This window comes from Pleurodeles waltl, chromosome 12 (genome assembly GCF_031143425.1).
Source record: "Pleurodeles waltl isolate 20211129_DDA chromosome 12, aPleWal1.hap1.20221129, whole genome shotgun sequence".
In the NCBI taxonomy this organism is placed as follows: domain Eukaryota; kingdom Metazoa; phylum Chordata; class Amphibia; order Caudata; family Salamandridae; genus Pleurodeles; species Pleurodeles waltl.
In genome coordinates this window covers 381,307,047-381,330,637 of record NC_090451.1, presented here as the reverse complement: position 1 = coordinate 381,330,637, position 23,591 = coordinate 381,307,047, and positions in this window count along the sequence as shown.

Here is a 23,591-nt window from a genome sequence, read left to right as displayed (position 1 = left end):
AGTAGAATGGGGAAAAAGTGTTTTTGGACTCCCCATTTTTCTTAGTCCCTGCTTGAGGGAGCACCCCAAAACTTTCAACACAGCAGTTGAACCAACCAAAGTATACATTTTGACAATTTTGTGAAGATTCATCAAGTGGTGCCAAAGTTATTGGCAAAACATAAATGCTTTGCCTATGGAAACAATGGTCCTAACTAAAACTACCTACTGGTGACTGCCAATAGGTGTATGTGTGGGTCTACCTCTATGATGCTTGACCCTAGGAAAGCATCTAGAGAATCAATATTGATTAAAAACATCAAAGGGGCTATTATACAGCCCTGCCTGACCCCTCTAAGAAACGTTTTTGGGTGTGTGCAATCCCCAGGCTATGTATAGCACATTTCTGTGGTTGTATCACAGTCAGGCATCTCACCAGGTCCAGCAAAGCGAGGTCAACCCTCGCCTGCTCCATCAATTCACATAGCTAACCCCTGTCTTCTAGGTCAAAGGCACGAGAGAATTCCATAAAAGCCACATGAAGGGCACCTATCCTGACTTTAACACACTTCCCCACAATCAGTAATAAGTTGAAAGCTTGCTCCACAGTCCCTAGGCCGTGTTGAAAACCATATTGTACTGGTGAAAAGAAAGAGATGGACTCTGCCTACACCTCTAATTTGTCCAAGATGACCCGCCCCAGGATCTTTACTGTGGAATCAATTAAAGAAAGTGGGAGATAACATGAAGGTAGATTCCAAACACACTTTTTATAAATCAGTACAATAATCGCTTCTCTCCAAGTGTCAAACCTCCCCTGACTGCTGCTCCTAAAACGGTCATAACTAATGGGGCCCAGAAATCTACATTGGATTTAAACAAGTCTATTGGGACCCCATCGGGACCTGACACCTTCCCAATTCCTGTGCTTGAGATGGCTCTAGTAATAGATGCTAGATATATAGGCTAACCAACTTTCGTTGCAGTCATGTGGCTGTACCCTGATATCCTGTTCTTGGTCTCACCCCTCAATATCCAGGTTAAAAATGAGGGAGAAATAATCAATCCTGTCCTGTTCAGGGATATGACCCTCAAGCCAGCAACTGGATTATCTGTAAAGAAAGGTCGGTTCACTATTTCCCAAAAAGACTATTGTCTTTCAAGGAAGCCACCATTTCTATCTCTTTCTAAGCCTCGGTTCTAATTTGTTGCTTTCTATTTTCTATTGCTCGCTTGTAGTTGTGTCTAGCTTCCCTGATGTCAACAATATTATGTGGGGTCTTGTTAGTGGCCTTTTTAAGGCTACAATACAGTCAGGACTTAACCACGATTGAGCAGAACTCTCCTTTGGTGGCTTATTTGTGCACAACCTACTCGAAACAGTCCTGCAGATTTCTATAAAGCTGCCCTGAGGCTTTTTTCAGTCGAGGTCCAATGAAAGATAGCAAAAAGTATTGTTTGGAGCAGCGACAATCAAGTCATTAAAAAAGTGATTATGGTAAACATTGCCCTATTTCAATCGAACCCCTTTATTTCGGAAATACAAACATGTGGCTTGGGCATACATAAGGTAAGTGAATGAAGCAAAATTGAAAAACTTAAAATAATAAGGAATCGATTGTGCTACCCTTGCCTCTTCAAGTAAAGGTAGTAAAGGTAGGATAGTTTGCATCACCCTGCACACAATTGTCTGAAGAGAAAGTCACATTATAGGTTAAAACTATCTCATTTAGAGATTCACTATAGGGTGAGTTTATAAAGTAGCTAGTGTCAACCCCTTCATTGTTAGAAAACCCACATAAACGGTTCCCATTGTAAGTTTATTGAGTGATATTAAAATCACCTGCCCAAATAATTGACACATGGTTTCCCTGCCTGTGCATCAATTCTGAGACTGACTTCCCCAATGTACAGGGAATACCTACAGGTTGTACAGAGAAAATAATTAAATAGAAATGTATTAAAATGATATTAAACAGTTTTGGTACTCGGAGATTCAAGTTATGATGATGTGGCCTGCAGACCAAGACCTTGACCTTGAGGTTACTAATAGCACAAGGTACAATAATAGCCAAACCCCCTTTCCCTCTACCCACGGCAGATGGGGTTGCATGGAAGCAGTACAATTTAAGCCTGTTTACAGCAACAGATTCAAAGGCAACATATTTTATCAAATTTATGTATGAATGTCAGCTAATCTTCATTTCCAAGCTTCTGATCAATCCCCTCATTATTCCAGGATAAAAGTTGCATGCCTTGCCCGTGAAAAGCACTATTGTTATACATCTTTAAATCTACGACCACTGGGAGCCAGCAGGGGATACAAGGATAAGCTCCTGTTGGCGGCTTCCTCCTTCTAGGGAGTCAGGCTTCGAATGTCAGTCATTTTCAGAGAGGCTCGATAATACTTTGAATCAATTAGAGTGAGCAAGCAGGGCCAAAGAAGATAATCCTTGCTGGGTCTTCCAGTTTGGGTTGCTCCGTTCAAGAGAAATGTGTTTGATGGGGGGTTGGTAGAAAAATCCCAATGGATAGGCCCTTGTCGTAGAGTGTTGGGAAGGGCGGGTACTCAGGCATGACAAAAGGAAGCTAATGCAATCATGGTCAATAACAGACCACACAATCCCCTATGACAAATTTTACTGTGGGTTCTACACAACTTAACCTATGGGCTACAATTAGTTTCCCAAATACCTCTGAGTGGCAATCTACATTCTTATTGCACCAACGAGCGGCTTTATTTAAAAAACGTCGGCAGTCTGCATGTACATCTTCCTTCAGTGCTGGAACCCTCACAAGAGCTACCCTATGTGGGGTACTTTCTGGGGGTAGTGGGGTACTTTCTGGGGGTAAATGCAAGTTTTCAAGTTCTCCAGTGGGGCTTGAAGTTTGAAGACGGAGCAGTCAGTGGTTGCTAAAAGACATTATTAACTCAACTATGGGGGTGACTTTGATGCTCATGGCTTGCACAAGGTAATCTTTGGCTCCTCTGCCTTGGGCAGTTGATTTATCGTTGACAATGCTAATGTCAGGTCATTGAATATAACTTTGCAGGGGATCTGCTTGACAACATCCATTATTATTTAATGCACAACCAAGTAATATCTCAGTAAATGTCTGAATTTTCTCTGACAACGGTTTTATGTGGACCAACTTTTCTTCCTTAAACGATGATAAAGTGCTCTCCAGAGAGCAAATAACTGACTTGCAGCAAGATTTTAGGGCATCATTAATGTTCTTCATTGTTGTCCTGTTAATGTCTACCTTATGTAAATCACAAGTGGACAGTAGGGACTCTTTACACCCCCAACATGGGTCTCTAAAATAACACAGTCCTTCATGGATGGGCCTTGTCTTTTCCCCTCAACTTGTTTCCTCTTAACCGATGGTGGACCTTTTGGGGAAACAAAACCCGTTGATTCTAGGGCTATACCACTAAGGTTACTGTGTACTGCACACTGGTTTCTGACTCTAGTCTTATTCCCTCTTGTAACTTTGGGAATATGTGGTGTGTTTTCTTTTATCCGTAGCAGTGGTTGGAGACATGTTTAGATTTTTGTGAGGGTACCTTTGGAGTGGTTCCAACATCGGGGAAGGTTCAGTGATTAATTTTGGTACTGCTGCAGCCTTCAATCAAGGTAAGCTCATTTGAGATTGCCCTCATGGCTGATGTGAGATATGTGGTTCTGGAAGGAGTGGAATGTGGGCCCTTCTAGCCACCCTTGGGGACCACAAGGTTTTTCTTTCTCATAGGTACACACAACCCGTACCTCCTCGTAATTGTTTAAGAAGCGATAAAAGTCAATCAAGTGTAACAACAATCCCTTAATTTTAAAGTAAGGTAGAACAGACCTGATTAGAATTTCATCCTTGGGCCTTATGTAGTTGGGTTCAAAGCAGCTCTTGCTGGGGATCAAAGCCAAGAGACAGGGCCCAACCCAGTCTCATTCGGCCACTGATGGGCACAGACAGACACGCTTTTGGATTGCTCTGTGCCTGGCTATTTGCCCAGGCACGTCCCATGCCACAGTGACTTGAAGGCACTTTATAGCGCGTGTCCAGGCAAGTGCCCGCCTCCTCCTCAAACTGCAACCTGGGGAATGAAATCCCACCCAAGGGAAGATGATCATAGCGAAATGCTGTGGCCACCTGTTCCTGAAACTGCAACTTGGGGGATGAAGTCCCTACCCAGGGAAGATGGTCAAAACAAAGTGCGGTGGTCGTGCAGCACTTAAAGGGAGTTGTCCAATGTCAATACATCCCCCAGTTGAATACCCGTTTTCTACTCAACCAACAGGATCCTTCTTCCGTGCCCTTGTTTATATTTTCAATTTCCAAGTGCAGTGATTCGGGAAGTGTTCAATTTAACTGCCCCACTAGTTCTACCAGTATACTGCCGAGCTCTTATGGCAGGTGCATCGGTTTGTGAGACTGGACTCATGTAAAATATCACCTCCACCACATAACATCACATCCAAATAAACACAACGGGTACTCTTGGGGTTTCCATGGGAAAAGCATTTTTTTGTTTTGCTATTATGTTGGCGCCGTGTTACAAATCCTCAAAGTGTTTTCAAAGATAGTTTGCCACTAACTTTAGTTGCTGTCTTGAAAGATTTGGGGTGCTTCATCAAGCTGGAGCCAAGAAAAAGGGGGGCCCGAAAAAGCTTTTTTCCCCATGCAATTTCCATAGGGATTTTTAGACACAAAATACATCCCTAACTGCCGGAGTGACTTACATCAAATTTGAGCAGAAAGGTGGATCTTGGTCCAGAAATAGCCTGTTTTGTAATTTGGTGTGAATCCTTTTATTAGTTTTGGAGCTATTAAAGCAAAAAAAAAAAAAAACGTAGATCTGACAGATCTCAAGCTGAGATCTCATAGGCTGCCAACACTTCAACAAGGAAGTTTTGGCAGTGATTATGGGACTTGGACTCAGCCAAGTTAAAAAAAAAAAAAACGTTAAAACTAAAAAAATGAGAGCAGGGATGGAATACCCTGACCACTTAGGCCTGGTGCTCAGCCTGGACCATAAAACATCTTTTACATTATGGGACTTGGACTCAGCCAAGTCTAAAAAAAAAGGTTACAACTAAAAAAATGAGAGCAGAGATGGAATACCCTGAACACCTAGACCTGGTGCTCGGCCTGGGCCATAAAACCTCTTTTACATTTTTTGTAGCAACAACCACAGAAGATCCACTAATCCAGGCAGCAATGTTTTAAAGAACGGAGTGGTCTCCTGCACTTGTTTCCATTTCAGCCTCTGTGTGGGCCAGGTCCTGGGGGCACAATATAATATATATTATGGGGATAGATGTGCAAGCGGCCCCTTCCCTGTGGCTAATATGGGGCCTGGGGACTGCCACCCTCCCGGGACCAGCCCAATTTGCAATTTAGAGGAGGAGCCGCATGGCCCCTCTCCATAGACATTTTAAGGCCCTGGGGACTGCACCTTCCTGGGGTTTTGCCTGAAAAAAAGAGGGTGGCCATGCGGACCCCCCTCTATAGTGGCTTGGTCCCCCTCCCAGACCATATTCGGGCCCGGTGATCACCACCTCCCCAGGGCATGGCCAAATTTTAAAAGGAGGAGGGCCTCCTCTCAGGCTGTTTTTGGCCTGAGGACCACTGCCTCCTTAGGGATGGCCCTACCTAAAGAAACAAGATTGGGCCACAGAGTCCCTCTTTTGGAGCCATTGATGGCCCTGGGGACCGCCTCCCCCCAGGGCCAGCTCCCTATGTCTGAGGTGCCCAACCGTGGGACAAAGTAGCTTGCTGTCGCTTTGGCTATCACAGTTCCCACCAAGCAAGAGCAAACTTTCATGTGGGCGTGAGCAAGAAAACTGGTCCTGCTCACTGGGGGCAGACTTTCATCTGTTTTCCTGCCCGCAGTCAAGCAGGCAGGAAAAAAGATGAAACTATTTATTGCTGCTCCCTGTATGTGGGAGCAATGAGACATAGGGGGAATTGAGGTTCCCCCTGGAGTAAATGCAAGAGCCGAAGGAAAACTCACATTGTCAAAATTACACTAGACATGGTCACTGGACACATTACCTCATGATAGCTCATGCAGAAGTAGTGTAGTGTGTGCACCTTTTTGAATAAATAAGTAAGTGAGGATTCATTTTGGCACCAATGCTCATTTCACAGAAATTAATCCTGAATGGGAAGCACTTACAAATATAAACATAACAGATGCCCCAGTTGAAGCTCTGCTTTTGTAAAGGACAAATCCTCCCAACTTATCGAGCTTCTCCAAGGCAAACAAGGGTGTTTTTCCTGCAATTTGTGTGGCTCAGGGTTGGGGGTGGTGCAAGTTTGGATGACTGGGGGGGTTGGCCACAGGGCCTGGCCCAGGCCAGGCTCTGCGGCTAACCTCCATTACACATGGTTGAAGACCCTGCGTGTCATGGGGTTGGATGCCCGGGGTGTGTGGGTCACAGGGTCTGGCAACAGGCAGGCACTGCAGCTGAACCCCTGCTGTGCATGGCCAAAGGCTGTGCCTCACACTGTGTTGGATGTCTACAGGGGTTGGCTGCAGAGCCTGGCCACAAGGTACTTCTAGTTATGATTGTGTTTCCATACAAAATGCAGTTTTTGTCTTGCTAGTAACTTTGCTGGCATTAGATGAATCTCCATGAAACACTAAAATAAAGTGCTCTTATTTGCTTGTTTGTGCTTGGCAGGTATAGGGGTGATCCATCAAGCAGGGGCTGAGAAAAAAGGGAGTCTCAAAATGCATTTTCCCCATTCATTTTCCCATTGCAGCTTCAGATACAGTTACAACCTAAACCGCTGAATGGAAATTTGGCAGAAAGTTAGCCCTATGTTGAGAAAAAAGTGCTTTTTGTGTTTTGGTATAAATCCTTTCAGTAGCTTTTTGAGCAATTACTGCTAAAAGCTTTGTATATCAAGGGAAGCAGAGGATCTGTGGACCCTGACAGACCTGAAACTGAGTTCTCAATGCCTGCCATCACCTCAACTAGGAATTGGTAGCAGCCTTCTTAAGACTCCGAATTCAGTCTGAGCCCTAACAATAAAGTAAAAAATAGACACAAGGGGGCAGGGTAGGAAGACCCTGACCCCCTAGGCCCTCATCCCCAGGCCATTTTCAGGCCCAGGGTCCAGCCATTCAATAAAGGAGGAGGGGGGCACTGCCCCCCTCTCTGGGCAGATTTCAGCCACAGAGGCCCCATCACCTGGGCCCCAGCTGTGCAATGAAAGAGGGAAGGGGGCATGCAGCCCCCCTTCCAAGGCCATGTTCGGCCCTGTGGACTTCATCCCCAGGGCCTGGCCAAGGAGGGAAGAGGTGCCCAGTCCTCCTCCGTGGGCCAGGTATGGCCCGGGACCCGATTCCCAGGGCCTGGCTGTGCAATAAAGGGGGAGGAGGGCTACATGGCCCCACTCCCTGGGCCCCACAGTGTATGTTAAGGGGGAGGGGGCTGCGTGGCCCCTCTCCTTGGGTCACATTCAGCTGCGGAGACCCCATACACCGGGGACCTGCTGTATGTGCAAATGTGTATGTGTGTATTTTAATGGCCCTAGGAACCCCATCCTCCAAGACTGTCTCATATGCTATGTCCTGGGGAGCCTACCCACCAGACATAGCAGTTTTCTGGTATGCCTGGCTTGCCAGTGGAACCTGTGTTTGCTCTCACTTGGTGGGAACAATTATAAAATCTCACACCAAGCGGGATCAAATCCCAAACCCGCTACCAGCAGGCAGGAGCTTGAAAAATGCTTCTGCGATCTGGGAGCAGATTTTAGATCTGTTTAAAATCCTCCACGGAGAAGCATTTTTAGCTGCTCCCTCGCAGGCAGGAGCAATGCCATCTCCTGCTGAATGTGTGGAGCTGACTGGTGCTGTGGGGGCTGGGCTCCCCCTTTTACCCCCAACGACAGTCTTGTGGATGCCCTGGGGGGGCACCATGGCACCCACCCTTTGTTGGCTGGGCCACGGGGATGGTGTCCTTGGGGCCAAAGGCAGCCCAGGGAGGGTGGCCATGTGCCCCCATCCCCCTTTACATATGGGGTCCGGCCCTAGGTGATGATATCTCCAAAGCTAAAATCGGCTCAGGGAGGGGGTCTGTGTATCCCTCTGCCCCTTAAAAGTGTTGCAGGCCTTGAGGAAAGGTTCCCTGGGGACCTTTAACAATCTTGGGGAGGGGAAGGGTGTGCCCCCACCCTTTTAAAAAAAAAGAAGGCCTGAGAGGTTGATGTCCCCAGGGCTCATAGCGGCATGGGGAATGGATGACCCCATCCCCTTTAAAATTAAAGAAGGTCCTAGGGGCTCCTTGTTGCTCAGGGAGGGAGTCTGCCCCACGCCCCCTCCCCTTTACATATATCTTTTGGCCCCAGGGGATGGGTACTCCCCTTAATTTAACAAAAGCTGAAGGGATGGGGTCTCGAGTGTCCTTAGTGACTCAGGGAGGGGTCAGTGCTCTCCCTTCACCCAATAAAGAAGCAAAGACCATGGCCAGTTATTTAAAAAATGGGAGGGGCACCCCTGCTTGAGCTTCAATAGGGCCCCCTGAGGCCAGAGATGGGTGTTCCATTGCCCTTCTGGCTCACCAGTTATAAACAATGATGGATGCCACGGAGCAGCCCCAGGGACCCGCTGCCCCAACGGCTCCCTGCATGAAACCTTCCTTGGTGCAGGGGATCCAACATTGCTCCAGCCTGGTGGTAGCAGGTACTTTCTTCTGCTTCTGCCAGATGAAATCAATCTATGATTCTCTGCCCACAAGAGCTCTGGTAAGTCTACTCCCAACTGGCTGTAGCATTTTTGCAGATCCCGCCGGGTGAGTACAGACAACCTCCATCCAATCCCACAGGAGCAGACAATGCTACTGTTGAATAAGGAAAAGCCTGTCATGTACCCCTGCACCAACACGCCACCATCCTCAGTTCTGTCCAGCTTTTCTACTGACAGTGTTCAAGGAAAACTATTTGGAAAATGATAGGTGTGACTGGGACAAAGCAATTAAAAAAATGCCAGGAATTGGTCCAGCAATAGAAGCCAGAATTGTAGACTCTGCCCCCCAGTATCCCTGCATCAAATTCTGCAATAGTCTTAATAAGGGTAATAGTTTTTGAAGAAACCAAAACAGTGTAACATGAACAAAAGTATTTTGACTCTTTATCAGGTGAAATCTGGTCTGTGGCTATGTGATAAATTCCTTGGAATGTTAAGTGTTGGAAAACATATACCTTGTTGAGTTCGTCTACAGTCACGGGATTGTTCTAAAAAAACAGACAGCGACTCAGTGGGCTAATAAACGGTTATGTATCACTCTCGTAAAGAGACATTAGGGTGAATGACTAAATTCTTAATCTGGAAATTCACTGCAATGACGTGGCACCAGTGGTTAAGAGAACTTGTTGACCACTCTTGCTGCATTATAAAGGAATTTCAGCCTGCAGTGCATGGGCTCTCTGAAAACCTGTCAGAGCTGCATTAAAAAACACAGCTTCTGGAGGAGAGGGAAGGAAAACCACAGAGAGTGGTGGGATGGGTGGCAGAAGGCTATGAATTTTTCTTTTTTTTTTTTACTTGGGACAGGGCAGATTGGTCATGTTATATATCACTCTCATATTATTCCTATGCCCCTGCATAGCAGTTGTAAGCAGAGACAGATGATTTTGGTGGCCATACATAATACAAAAATGTACATGTGCAAAAAATGTATTGTGGGGATATTTTTAATCTTGAGGTTTTGAGCGACTTCATAATAGAGAACTCAAGCTAATCTCTCATTGCCTACTTTATGTTAGTGAGAACCCCTCGGTGAAAAACATCCCCTTAACTCACTGTTATCCATCTATAATTCTATATGTTATGTATTTTGCATGCTATGTTGGGCTCTAGATAGAATGTTTACAAAGTAATAGCTGGAGGAGTAATTGTAAATGTGTAAGTAGAGGTCAGAATCTGAGTGACCATCCATGCATGTTAAGCATACCTACACTTAGAAGACTCGAGAATGCAACTATCCTGGTCTACCTGTTTCACTAAGATTATTCTGCATGAGACAGTCCTCATAAAATATAAGCTTTGTAGATACTCTATTTTAAGATATCAGAACTCCGTTTTAAAGAATTGGAAAGAAGTGGAAATAAAGTTCAGCACATTCTGCCATTTGGTTAAAACAAAAACCTATTTTGTTATAATTTCCAACATGCAATAGACATTATTAACCTACTAAAAAGTCAGGAGAGGAGGCCAATTAAAATAAGCCTTTTTTCCACATCATGCTCCTCAAGGGATTGTTTTTCTCTTAGCAGCACTGACACACAAACAATTGAATACAGAGTGTAGCTGCAAGTATTTCTCCTCTTGTGTTTCCTGAATAAATCTTTGACATCAAGTATGAATAGCGCCATCAGTCCAGGATGTTATCCACGTCTGTAGAAAGAGGCTTTTGGGCTACAGACTGTGTCTTACGCTGATGACACCCAAATAATTGATTCAATTTCTAAAGATAAGAAGGCCATATCCGCCATTTTTATCAACTCAATGAAGGAAGTGGCGAAGTAGATGTAACAGAACTGTCTAAAACTAAATGAAGATAAGACAATGATCTTAATTTTGGTAATCAACCAGGTATGTTGAATAAAAACTGGTAACAGGAGAAGCTGGGAGAACTGCCCACCACCACTGACTTGGCAAAAAACTTGCCAGTGATTTTGGACTAGAACCTGTCATTTGACAGACAGGTGCCTTGCACACGTTCAGCTTGCTTTGGTAATATTAGGATTACCCCAGTACCTGCACGAAAACAAGTGGTTCTGGCACTGATATATTCCTGACTGGACTACTACAATGCTCTTTATCTCGATATTAACCTGACGCCCTTAATTAAGCTGCAAGTGGTACAAAATTCAGCAATGTGACTGATCCTGAACATTCCCAAATACCATTCTGTCTCGACAGGACTGAACAAACTTCACTGGTTAACAGTGAAAAAGTGCATTATGTTTAAGGCCCTTTGTATGGCAAACAAGGCTTTGCAGAGTACGGCCTGAAGCAATTAAATCTATGCTTCAGTGGTATGTACCTTCTAGGCAGCTCCGCTAAGCAAATCAAAACTTAACTGTCGTTCCTAAATTCTGGAAAGCACGATGGGGAGGCAGAGCCTTCCCGTGGTTGCGTCCAAGTTATGGAATTGTCTTCCCTGACACATCGCCTGTTAAAAGAATCATTTATCCTTTAGGAAAGCTTTAGAACATGGCTCTTTATATTATAACGGGTCCGGGCAGTGCCTGCTATCTCAAAACCTGTTAAGCTTCCCTCTTTCATTGGAGCAAACCAGTCTCTGTAGCATCTTGACGCCCTAGGGTATTTGCGCGCTCCTATAAATCTATCTCATATCATATTATATCATGTCATAGAGCAAATTCAGCAAACCTCTGTGGTGAAGGTGGGAGCAGTGGCGTAGCGTGGGGGGTGCAGGGGGGGCCGGCCGCACCGGGCGCAACATCTGTGGGGGGGGCGTGCTCGCACTCGCAGCTCTCTGCCCCTGCCTGGCTCACTCACGCAAATTACTTGCCTTGCCCCGGGTGCTGACAACCCACGCTACGCCACTGGGGGGGAGATCCAACTCTCCAAGGGTGAAAAGATGTGATATAAGAATAGTTAATAACGTGCCTGGATAAAGTAGGATTTGAGCTCACTTTTGAAAGATTCAAATGTAGGGCTAGGGCAGATCTCTGAGGGAACTGAGTTCCATACTTTGGTTGAACTTCCTGAGAAGGAGCAAGAGGTCTTTTTTTCCTGAAACTGGGTGGTTCTGGCAGGAGTGTGTTCAAACTTTGTGTGCGCAACATTCACTACATGATGTAAGCTTTTTCACTAGGTATTTCGGAGGGCCCTTATGCAGAGCTTTGTGAGTAAGCCAAGCAATCTTGAAGATGTCTCTATCCTTAATCAGAAGTGAGTTAAGGGCAAAATGCAGTAGGGAAATTAGATTAAAAAATCTTGCTCCTAAGACAAGTTTTGCAGGAGAGTTTGAGGTTCCCAACAAGGGTCCCAGTGTATTTTGGGAATTTCTGTAAAGACAATATTATCATAATCCAGAATGACAATGCCTAGGGTGTGTACTACCTGTTTGAAGACTGAGACAGGGAAGGTATCTAATGTTTTTTAAAAGTCTAAGTTTAACTTCATGTAGGAAAGTCCTCCTTTTTGCCCTGGTCAACACCAAACGTTTTGGACAGATACTGGTGGTTACTGACTCCTGGCTGTGGCCTGGGTACTGCTTACCAGTCCCAGAGCCAGTCCTCTGTGTAAAGTGGATATGCAAATTAGGCTAATTATAATTGGCAGTATCAACCTACCTATAGGTCCCTAGTATAAGGTAAGGGCATGTAGGTTTAGGGACCCCAGCATAGGTATTGTACCCATAGGTGCACTGCTAGGGGGCCAGTGTCATTTTAAAAGGGAGGCCTGCCTTGCTGGCTGTTTAAACTTAAGTTATATGCAAATTCGAGTTTGGAATTAAAAGTACTACCAAAGTCTCAAACTACCTTATTTTTACATACAAGCCACCCCTAAGGTGTGCCCTATGTGCCCCTAGGGTTGGGTACCATGTAACTTTAGGCAGGGACCTTATAAAAATAGTGTTATAAGCCCTGGTGAGGTAAAAATAGCCCAATTCATTTTTCCCTCACTGTAGTCAATGGCCTCCATAGGCTAAAATGTGGAGACTTTATATTAATTAATAAAGTCCCCTTAAGTGTCAGATACCTTGAGTTTGGTATCAAATGCATTGATATAATAAATCACACAACTTACAATTGTTGGATTTAATATAACTAGTTAAGGTAAAGAGTTTTAAAACTCTACCTGAAAGTTATCAACTTCAGCTCCGTAGTGCCCTTCTCTAATTCACCAGCCTCTGTCAGCCTGGCCAGGCTGCCTTCATGTGGTGTGAAATGGCCTAGACTGGTCACAAAGAATGTGCTTGGGCGAGGAGATCTGCCTCAGCAGATGGGGAAGCAGGAAGGGGGAGGGCGGCCAAACTGGTCTTCAAAGGCAGGGAAAGACATTTGGAGCAGCTCAGCACCTCCCTCACATCCTGCAACACCAGACAATTAAGTGCCCTCTTGATTAGATTTGGAGATGGCAGGAGAAGGGTGTGTTTAGGATTTGTGGCCACACCAGTGGGTGGGCTCAGCCAAATCTAACCTCCAAAATCATTTTCAGCGATGTTGGATTTTTTCAGAAATGTTGCTCCCTGGGATTGATTTTTGCCACACTTCCCAGGAAGAGGACATCAAAGGAGGGGGTAGCCTGCTGGTGATTGGATATCAAGGACCCCCCTGCTTTCCACCCAGGAGCAAGGATAAATATGGCAGAGCAGTGCCCATATCTCAGACCCTTACAAGGAAGAACATCAGAAGAAGAAGGACTGCCCTGCTAGACCCCTGACCTGCACCTGGACAGTGTACTCTGAAGGACTGCACCAGCAGCACACTTGGGCTTCATCACAAGAAGGACTTTTCCTGGCTTCAATTGGTTCAAGAAGGGACTCCCTGTTTGCTACAGGTGAAAAATAGCTAACCGGAGTCCCCTGAATCAAATCCTCAAGAAAGTGACCAGCTGGTCACTGCCCAGTGGCCATTTTGGAGTTTGAGCCAGGTGCATTCTGGGAGTTGTAGTCCTCACCCTCAAGGAGCAACTCCCTCAGAGGTTTTGGAACCTTAGGGTGAGCTGTGGACTCAAAAAGGACCTTAAAAGTCCTTCTGGAAGAAGATTCCGAAGTTTGGAGAAGATTGGAGAACTTTTTGAAAAAAAGCTCTATAGAGGGATTGACCAGCTGCGGTGATTCTAGCCGGCTTGCCTAAACCGCTACCCGGCCTGACTTGCAGGTTCGTCCCACTGAAGAAAATCTCCAAAAAAGTGATTAAGTCCGAACAAAGAAAGTTGACCGAGACCACCTGCGCAGTGTATCCGAAGAGGGCTCCAGGTACATTGGATCAAGATTCAGGTTTGACCCTGTCAAAGGATTTTCATTTAGAAAAATCATCTAATTCCGAACGTAGAAATATTCACCTAAGTCTCCTGCGACGCATATCCTAGGAGAGGCTCAAGAGAGGTCAGATCGGACTGGCAACTTCATCCCGCTGATGAAAATCTTCAAGAAAATGACTAAGTCTGAAGGTAAACTTTTGACCAAGGCCTCCCACTTGCTGTAGCTGAGCAGCGCTCCATCAGGTTCGGCCTTAAACATTGACTTTGCCCCAGTCGAGGTACCACCAGATGACCAGATTGGAGCTATTAATTTCTATGCGCAAAACATTAATTCTTTCAAAATTAATTTCTCCGGTTCCCCTTATCCGATTTTATTTTTTCTGGTGTCAAATTAAAGATAAAAATATTACCTATTTATATAAATTGGTTTTGGATTTTTAAACTGTTTCCTGTGTTTCATTTAATGACTGTTTTATGATACTTGAATGCTTTACAAACTTTGGGGGTCAATATGGCCCTGGGGGTCCTGCCGCGCTACACCGGCAGTGGAGGTCAGACTGCCGAGATCGTGGCGGTGCAGGATCGCCAAATTATGACCACTGCAGTGAACTGGCTGCATGGTAGCAAGTTCACCACCTGTACCGCCAGGGGGGTGGGACTGCCTGGCCGAAGGTTGATCACCTTTGGCCAAGCGGTGCACCTAACATTGCCCGTGGTATCATGAGAATCCTTACCACCAGGGATTCCGTGGCAGCAGCCCACCATGAAATCCCTGGCAGTAAGGATACTGGGGACAGAAATACTAATTCCTGTCACCACTAAAGGACTCCCCAACCCCCCTCCATGTAGGAGCCCCCCACCCCGACCCCCATCAGGAGCCCCCACCTCCCCAAGCAGCGACACCCCCTCCCCATTATTCTCTTTCTGACCTCCCTCCCCCAATCCCCATACTGACCCCACCCCCCCGATCCACAAACGCACACACCACACATACATAAATACATGCACACATCCATGCTCACTCATTCACACACACATGCAGACATGGCCATGACACTCCCCCCACCACCCTGCATACACGCACACGTACTTCCCAACCCCCTGCATACATACATTAAAACAAGCACACAGACACTTGCACACACACGCAACACCCCCATCCCCTCCATTCACACACACATACACACCCACACATCCCCATTCAAGCAAACAACAATCAACACCCTCCCTTCCCTGTCGGACGATCACCTTACATGGTGGTCACTAATAATACAGGAGAAAACGGGGTCCAGGGCACTTTCTCCGCTGCCAGCACCCCGCCAATACAACATCGCCACGCCGTTTACAATGTAATATGGCAGAAGGTGTTGTGGTGACGGGGCGACGGAGCAAGCTCCACTAGACTGCTGACCACCAGTATGGCTGCTTGCGGCTTCCCCACCAAATAGTGGCAGAGAACAGCCAGCAGTCATAATATGGCGGTCTGAAGACCCCCAACACTGACGGTCATATGGCGGGCGTGACTTCGGCGGTCTACTAAAAAGACCTCCGAAGTCATAATGAGGACCTTTGTCTCCTAAGTTAAGCCTTGTCACTAACTACCAAACTACCAAGGGTTGAGCTGGGGTTAATTTATTGAGACGTAACTGGGACTAGTGGGGGTTATTGGCCTATTGCTAAGTGTAGGTAATTAACTGACCTTACTAATGATCCACTTTCCAACATTTGAACACACTTCTTTATGTTATCATGCATGATTGCACATTCAAATTCCTGCCAGGGTGATCCAGAGAGCTCTGGAGCATTCAATGATTATGGGGACTTAGTCTAGCTCATCTAACGAGGCTAGCCATTCTGAGACCGGAGTGAAGGCTGTGGGTTTGGGGGGCTGGGGGAGGGGTTGAGATGTGGAAGAATTCTCTTGTGAGATAATTTACTTGTAGATGGTTGAGAAACAGCCATGCTTGGATGTGTACACAGATTTGGTTAAGTCAGAGGATGCAGCTTTGAGGTAAAGCTGTGTGTCATTTGCATATCAATAACAGATGCTAGCTTGTTTTCGGATGGTGGTTAAAGGTTCAATGTACAGACTAAAAAGAGTAAGTGGGTGAATGGAGCCTCGAGGTACTCCCTCAGCAATAGTAGTCGGATCTACAGGATACCGGTCCAATTTGACTTGTTGGTCTTGAGTGTCTAAGTGTCTAAGCAGGAGGAGGCCTAGCTAATAACTCTTCCACCTATTGTTGTTTTCATCTTAGGAGTAGGCCAGAGTGACATTTCATTACTCAAGTGTATTTTCAAGTAATTTCAGGAATTTCATCTCATGGTTGTTATGAAAATTTCCCAAAATTACTCCATAAACCCATGTTTTGTATTTAAGCCATGGAAGCATGGAAAGAATATGAATGACCAGAATGCAAGAGGCTGTCATTCCTGGCACTTGTGCCTTTTGTGCTATTTTTATACTGAAAAATGAAGCCTTGCATCTAAAATAGACAAAGGGTCCATACAGGATTTGAATTTCACATAATTATGCATATTTTTTGTCAAATTTCATATAATTTCAGAAAAGTAAATGTATGCCAATTTTACATACTCCTACTCAAGAGTGTTTAATAGGATTTTCTCATTGACTGAATTAAAAGCTAGAGATAAATTCAAACCCGCAGGACAAACCCTCAACCAAGATGCATAGGACATCATTCATATGTGATCTAGAGAATGCTAATTCTTTGCCAAAGCACAGTCTGAAGCACAACGGAAAGTCACTTAGCAGGTGGTGCTCCTCAATGAGATGCTTTAATTGAGTTGCAATACAGCTTAATGGGAGGTCAATTATTGGGCAGAGGTTGTTCAAGCCCTCTGGGTTTGCTGTCAATGTGTTCAGGAGCTCTGTGACTTGACCCACTTCCAGACAATCCAGGAAGTCTCTCTAAGGCAGGGATACTCAAAGTACGGCCCGCGGGCCTCATGCGGCCCCTCTGACTTTTACATGCGGCCCCTGGGGCAACAGGAGCACTGGGCAGTTGTTTGCTCGACTCCGCACAAAATATTAAATACACACACAATCTTTAATTTCAAACTTAATTGGTGCTAAAGAAAGGAAGAAGGGACTCTTGCACTTAACTTTAGAAACGCCTTCATTTTTAAAGACATCTTGCAGCATAAGTGTAAAACCAGGACAGTCTCTTCAAAATTAAGTGTATTTAGTTAACATGCAGAACCTTTTCGCCTTAGTACAATTTATTTTATCAGTGCATTGAGATGTATTCTTTTTAAAGTGATAGTTTTCAAACATAAATGTGGAAACATTAATTATTTCCCTTACCCTGAGAACACCACCAATAGTAAATTAAAGAGGCAAGACACTTGGGGGGTTATTCTAACTTTGGAGGAGTGTTAATCCGTCCCAAAAGTGACGGATATACCACCAGCCGTATTACGAGTTCCATAGGATATAATGGACTCGTAATACGGCTGGTGGTAAATCCGTCACTTTTCCGTCACTTTTGGGACGGATTAACACCTCCTCCAAAGTTAGAATAACCCCCTTGGTATTTGCACTTTATGGGTGGCCTGGGTTCCTATCATACATAAACAACATTATAGTTTATTAACTCAAACATAGAAGCAGGTTATGTGCAGCGCACACCATGAATCATGTATTTCGAGGTCATCTTAAATGTGATAATGCAGAAAAAGGAGGGAAAGTGACACTAAACAATTGGCTAGGATCACACAATTTGGAAAAGTGGGTAAGCTGGGATTAATTCCAGGTTTTCTGGTTTCCCATTGTTTATTTCAGCCACTAGATGTATATCCTTTGTTTCCCCTACACCTACCTTGCCACCAATCCCCCTAGTCACCCCACCTGACCGCCACTGCCCTGGCATCAGTGCGGCCCCCAGGTACATCACAGACCAAACTTTTTGGCCCCTGGGAAAATGTTTGCGAGTACCCATGCTCTAAGGCAATCAAGTATTGGTTACCTGTTTCCAGTAAGGGAATATGTCCTAACAGATTTCTTTGATTAATGCAGCAGGAATCAGGCTTGGTTAAAGCTGAGTGGATGGTGTTGTGCTCATAATAACCATGGCACCCGCTCATTCCAGGACTGACCTGAATCATTTCAGATCATATTGGTTTTCAGAGTTAGAGGAATGTGGGAAAAACGAGCTAGGATTTTTGGTATGGAAAGCTCAATCTATGAGGATGATTGACAGCTCCTTGCTTTTGTGTTAGGTGACATGGTACGGGGATATAATATAATATAATATAATATAATATAATATAATATAATATAATATATCAATTGAGATATTTCTTTCTATGGCAATCAGCAGATCATGAATAGTCCACTTCATATGGGTTTGGCTTGGGCAGAGTTGCTTAAGATAGTTATATGTTAGGGAACCAACCTACCTAGACATCCTATGGATCACTGAATGGAGGTTCAAATGCCTCAAGAACATGTTGTGGGAGACTTAGGCCCATATTTATACTTTTTTAGGACCGCATTTGTGTCATGTCTTGACGCAAAAGCAGCGCAAAATTACTAAATACAATTATATTTTGTAAGTTTGCGCCAAACAAATTACGCAAATGCAGTGCTAAAAAAGTATAAATATGGGCCTTAGAGTGTCTGTTTGGTAATAAGGACCATGATTTAATCTATGAAGACTTGTTTTTCTCCAAGTGTGTGGTAGATGATGTGTACCTTTGAGGAAATTGATTGAGGAGATTTGAGAGTCACTCCCAGGTAGTCTACACATACATATTTGAGGTTAAGCAAGCGTCTGGGGATAACTGCTAGTCCTCCTCTGAGGCGGCTGACTTGAAACAGCCATAGAATTTTATAGCCAAAAGGCACTAATAAAGGGGTGCAGCAGAATCATTAAGCAAGGTTTTAGTAAGGAATAGAAGGCTTTAGTCATAAAAGCAAATGGTCTCAACTATGTCAGTGCATTGTTTTGCAGCAGACCTGCAGTTTAGAAGGATGCAGTTGAGGTTGATTTTTGTAGGCCTAGTGGGATGGTGTGGGAAGAGTGGGATAGTGAATAGGTTATAAAAGTTGTGTTTGTCATGATGGGAATTTCCTGTTGCCTTTTTAGTGCTGATAATGAAAGTGCTTTGAGTTAGTTGGTTGGTAGAGTTGTAATATTCCAGGATTGAAGCAAATCATCTTCTATCAGATCACAGAAGATATCTTAGAGAGCATTCTTTGTGGTTGCTGGTGTGAGAAGACACAGATAATTCATGGTGTCGACCTATTCTTAATTAGGATTCACAGGGGGTAATGACTTCCTTACATCTATAATTGTGAAGTTTATGACTTTCAGTTCTGTGGACACTGACTTGATTTCTCTAGTTAGGTAGTCTAGACTGAACCAGATGTTGAAGAGGGATGAGTGCAGCTCTATAGGTCCAAGGGAAGCAGATAAATGATTAAACGTCCCATGGTTGCTGTGATTGCCATGGGCATGAGTTGAAGAGAACAGAATAGATCTTACATAATGGGAGGCAGTGGGGTTACGGGGTGAGTAGCGAAGAGCATGGTGAGGGTAAGTACATTTGTATTCAGGGTTATTGGTCTGGTGTTAGGTGGAAGCAAGCTATGAAAATGTCACATGAGGATGTTCTACGTCTGGAAGTTGTTAAGTAAGAGGAGCAGAGTCACATCAGAGGCTACGGGGAGACATTGAGGATTCATTATGTGAAGGATGATGCTTCATGGAATACTCTATAAATGGGTTATGGTTGGGTGAGTTTGAGCATGGAACTCTCTAGGGGGTATTAAGGGTTGGGATTCAGCCATTGGAAGGCACATTCTTTGGAAAGTGGAGTGGAATGGTGTTCATGAATTGGTGGAATCATCTTGAATTACCAGTTGCATCACCATGATATTACATTACATTGAGAATACAACGCAGTAGGGGATGGAAAGATTTGTGGTTTGGACTGTGTTGGGGTAGATTCTTTATGGATGGAGTTTTGTACTTGAAATGTTGGAAGACTAATGGTCAGAGGATGAGGGGATACCTGAAAGGGGATGGTGAGATTATTTTTTGTGTATGAATCTTGCTCTTCATGAGAGTGTGGAAATGAAGCCCACAGATATTCAGGTTAGTGTCATATGCTTAGTTCATAATGTTGCCATTATTATAGACAGATCGAGACCTCAACATTGTTTTCTGCAGAGAAAATTATTGAACGTTTGTGACTGTAGGGATTTGTGGGTATCCAAGATATGTGAAGGTGATTCTGGAAGATGTATTTCCAGCCTCTAGAGACTTGAGAATATATCAGGTCAGTCATTATACATTCATTTTAGTGGAAATGTAATGGTCCGAGATCAGAGTTCTGAGGTGATCTTTGAGTGCTGTGTGTTTGAGGTTTTTAGCAGCCTTTACTTCTCTGTGAGTGCATCCCCTTAGTGGACATTGTTGCTAGGACTGTTTTGAGGATGTATGTTGACACAAAATGTACCTGAAGTTAGACAGTGTACAGTTATTTTATATTTAACCTATAACAGACCACAGAAGATGTCACATCAGAGGCTGTGGATTTCAGTTTTAACAAGTGCCAAGTTGCACAAGGGTAAACAGAGATTATTGGGGAGAATTGCACACACGTTTTTTAGTGTTACAGACAGGCAGCTTCAACACCATACAAGGATTGGAAAGGTAGTAGAAGATTGATACTCTTCTTTAGTTTTGCTTTCATTTTTCGCTCATCTTTAGTCTTTAGTTATAGCAGCTAGTTTACTGTTCTCCTTAAGTTTAACCCAAAAATATGGCTGCTCATTTGTCACCAGGGAGCAGGAGGGAGGAGTTGGGAGGGGATATTGGAGGTGAGAAATCAAAGCTTCATTGGATTTTGTGACAAACACAATCATGAACTATGTAGCCATTCCTTGGTTTGTGTCTCACTTTTGCTGTCCTTTTAGATTCAACCTTGATGAAATGGCCACTTCCATTAGTTAGGTTAGAGCAACATGCCCTCTTCCATGACACAGAGGGGGCAGAGAGCAGGCTTTGAAGAGTCGATCCAACCGGGAGCTGCAAGATATCATGTAGGGCAAGACCGGGTCTCAAGTAAGTGCTGTGATCCTGTGGCAGTAAGGGCTGCAAGGGTTGCACTTACTATGTTCAGAAAGTCAGAGGTTGGCGTGCAGCAGGTGCACAGGACCCAACAAGTAGGAGGAGAGTGCTGTGAGCCAGTGGCAGGTAGGGACAACAAAGATCAACTTCTCAATGTTCTTATGGCTGGTGGATAACATTCAGCAGGTACACAGAACTCCATCCGAAAAATGAGTCTGAAAAAGAGTCAAGCACTGTATCGGTGTCACACCACAAGGCCTCTTTGGGTACTCAACAACAACTGCTGTGGAGGAGGTCCCAGAGGGAGGTCCGATCTGGCAAGCAGGGCCCATATATCCTGGAAGAACCTCTGGGTTGGCAACTACGAGTAGGACCTCCTCAGAAGGGTTCTGGGTAGAGGCGGAAGCCCAGCCCAGTGGCAGACCATCAGCAAGGTTAGCCCACAGGGCAAAGCAAGTGCGATTATCTGGTTAGTAAAAGTGAGACACCATACCAGTCACCATATCGCCGTAAATGCAGCTACTTCCTTCGCCTTAATTAATATGGAGGGTCTTTTGTACACATTAATAAGGCAAATTGGAGATTTACAGAGAATCTGTTCCCTGGACCTAGGAGTAACTCATGAAACCCCGTGTTGGAGGTCATCTTTACACCTAAAACAACCTTTGGAATGGCTTTTGTCTGAATAAGGCTGAAAGAAAATTGCATCAATTCTAAACAACATTAATCTGAAAATTCCTCTCACTCCTGGACAGCCATTTCAGGAGAATGGCTTCTATTGGTGCAGTAGGTTAAGTGGTTAAGTGACATTAGAGCCCAGGGGCCTAAGGGGCTCGCTGAACCCAGACTACTGCTGTATTTTATAAGTAAAACAATAACCGAGGGAGGGGGGGTTGGGCCTTCTTTCCTTGCCCTAGGGCCATGACACACTGGCCACGCTATCGCACTAGTTAGAATGAGCAATCATACAATTACAGTTATTGGATTTTGTAAATCTTGAAAATAAAGGGTATTGTAAGGGTTCACAGAATTCACTGTAGTGGAAACCAGGAATCTCAAACCAATATTTCAGCTTTCCTACTTTTTGAAATTGGTTGCCCGCACTGTTTCTGTTGTAACATCAGTGGGCAGCTCAAGCAACCTACAACTTGAATAATTAATCTCCAAACCTTGGAGATAGGTTTAACTTGTGGGATAAGCTTCTTGCATGGATCCTCGGCGTGTACTCCAATCAAATGTAGTTCGAGGATAAGCTCTGTTGGTGAAAGAATTAATCTGTATGATCTGAGCAATCTGCATGATAGTTACAGTCGGAGCCTGTGATTTAAGTGCAAAGCTCTACCTAGAAAGTGTTACAGCATACAGTTAATCTATAAAATGTATAATGTTAACATAATGTTAATGATAAAGCTGAAATATAAAAAAGTGTGGTGAAATTAAGTAAAACTCATTGATATCAGCTGTTACCCTGTTCTTCTGTATGTATGTGTCTTCTATGTCTGTCAACCCTCGATTTTAGCACTTATTTGATGATGTGCTTTTGCACGTTGTAGTCTTTTTTTCAACAACAAGATTTGCATCACGAAAGGGGTATGTGTAGATATAGGAGCATATTTACAAGCCCCTTGCACCTCTGGTGAGTCATTTTTTGTGACGCACCAGCGGCGCATACTGCAGATCCACATCTACAAGGCCACGCAAAGCCACTTTGCATGGCTTTTCATGGCCTCGTAGATATGCCGTAAGACAATGCAGTGCAGGTCACTGTGTTGCCTTATACTGCATTAGAGAGCTGTACCATGGGCGTTGTAGTAGGGGTTCCCAGGGAACACCTATGGGTTTTGATGCATTCCCAGATTTACAAGAATGTGTAAACCTGGGAGTGAGTTACAACTGTACGCTTCCCCAGGGTAGGCAAAACAAGGAGAAATATCTTTATTTTTCCTCGTTGTTTCCTCTTCCCATGTGTGCTGCATTCTGCAGCACACCTAGAAAGAGAAAAATGCCTTTCTGGATTGTTTTTATGCAGGAAGATGTCCCTTCCTGCACAAAACAATCCAGTTGACAACACAGACACCCTTGCACTATGGTGCAACGGTGTTTGCATTGGCACCAGGCAGAAATTTGTGTGCCAGCACAGGGGAAATGGACAAGAAATGCACAGTATCTTCCAATTATGGGACATTTCTGCTGTTTCAAATTGGTGTAGGGCAGCACAGCATAAAAGCTTGCAGTACTGCCCTACGTCAATTCTTTGTAAAGATGCCCCTTAGCATATAGCTACCAAAGTGTCAACTTGCATTTGTGTGGCGTTTTCATAGTTTCAATGTCTGTGTGTGAGTGACATTCTACTGTGTCACCTTTTTCACATTTTTACCTTCAGAACATATATTTAATCTCACTTCTATATCTAAGGGGGTCATTCCAACCCTGGCGGTCGGTGTTAAAGCGGCGGCCAACCAGCAAACAGGCAGGCGGCCAAAAAAATGGAATTCTGACCCTGGCGGGAACCGGCAACACAGACCGCCACTTTAACACTC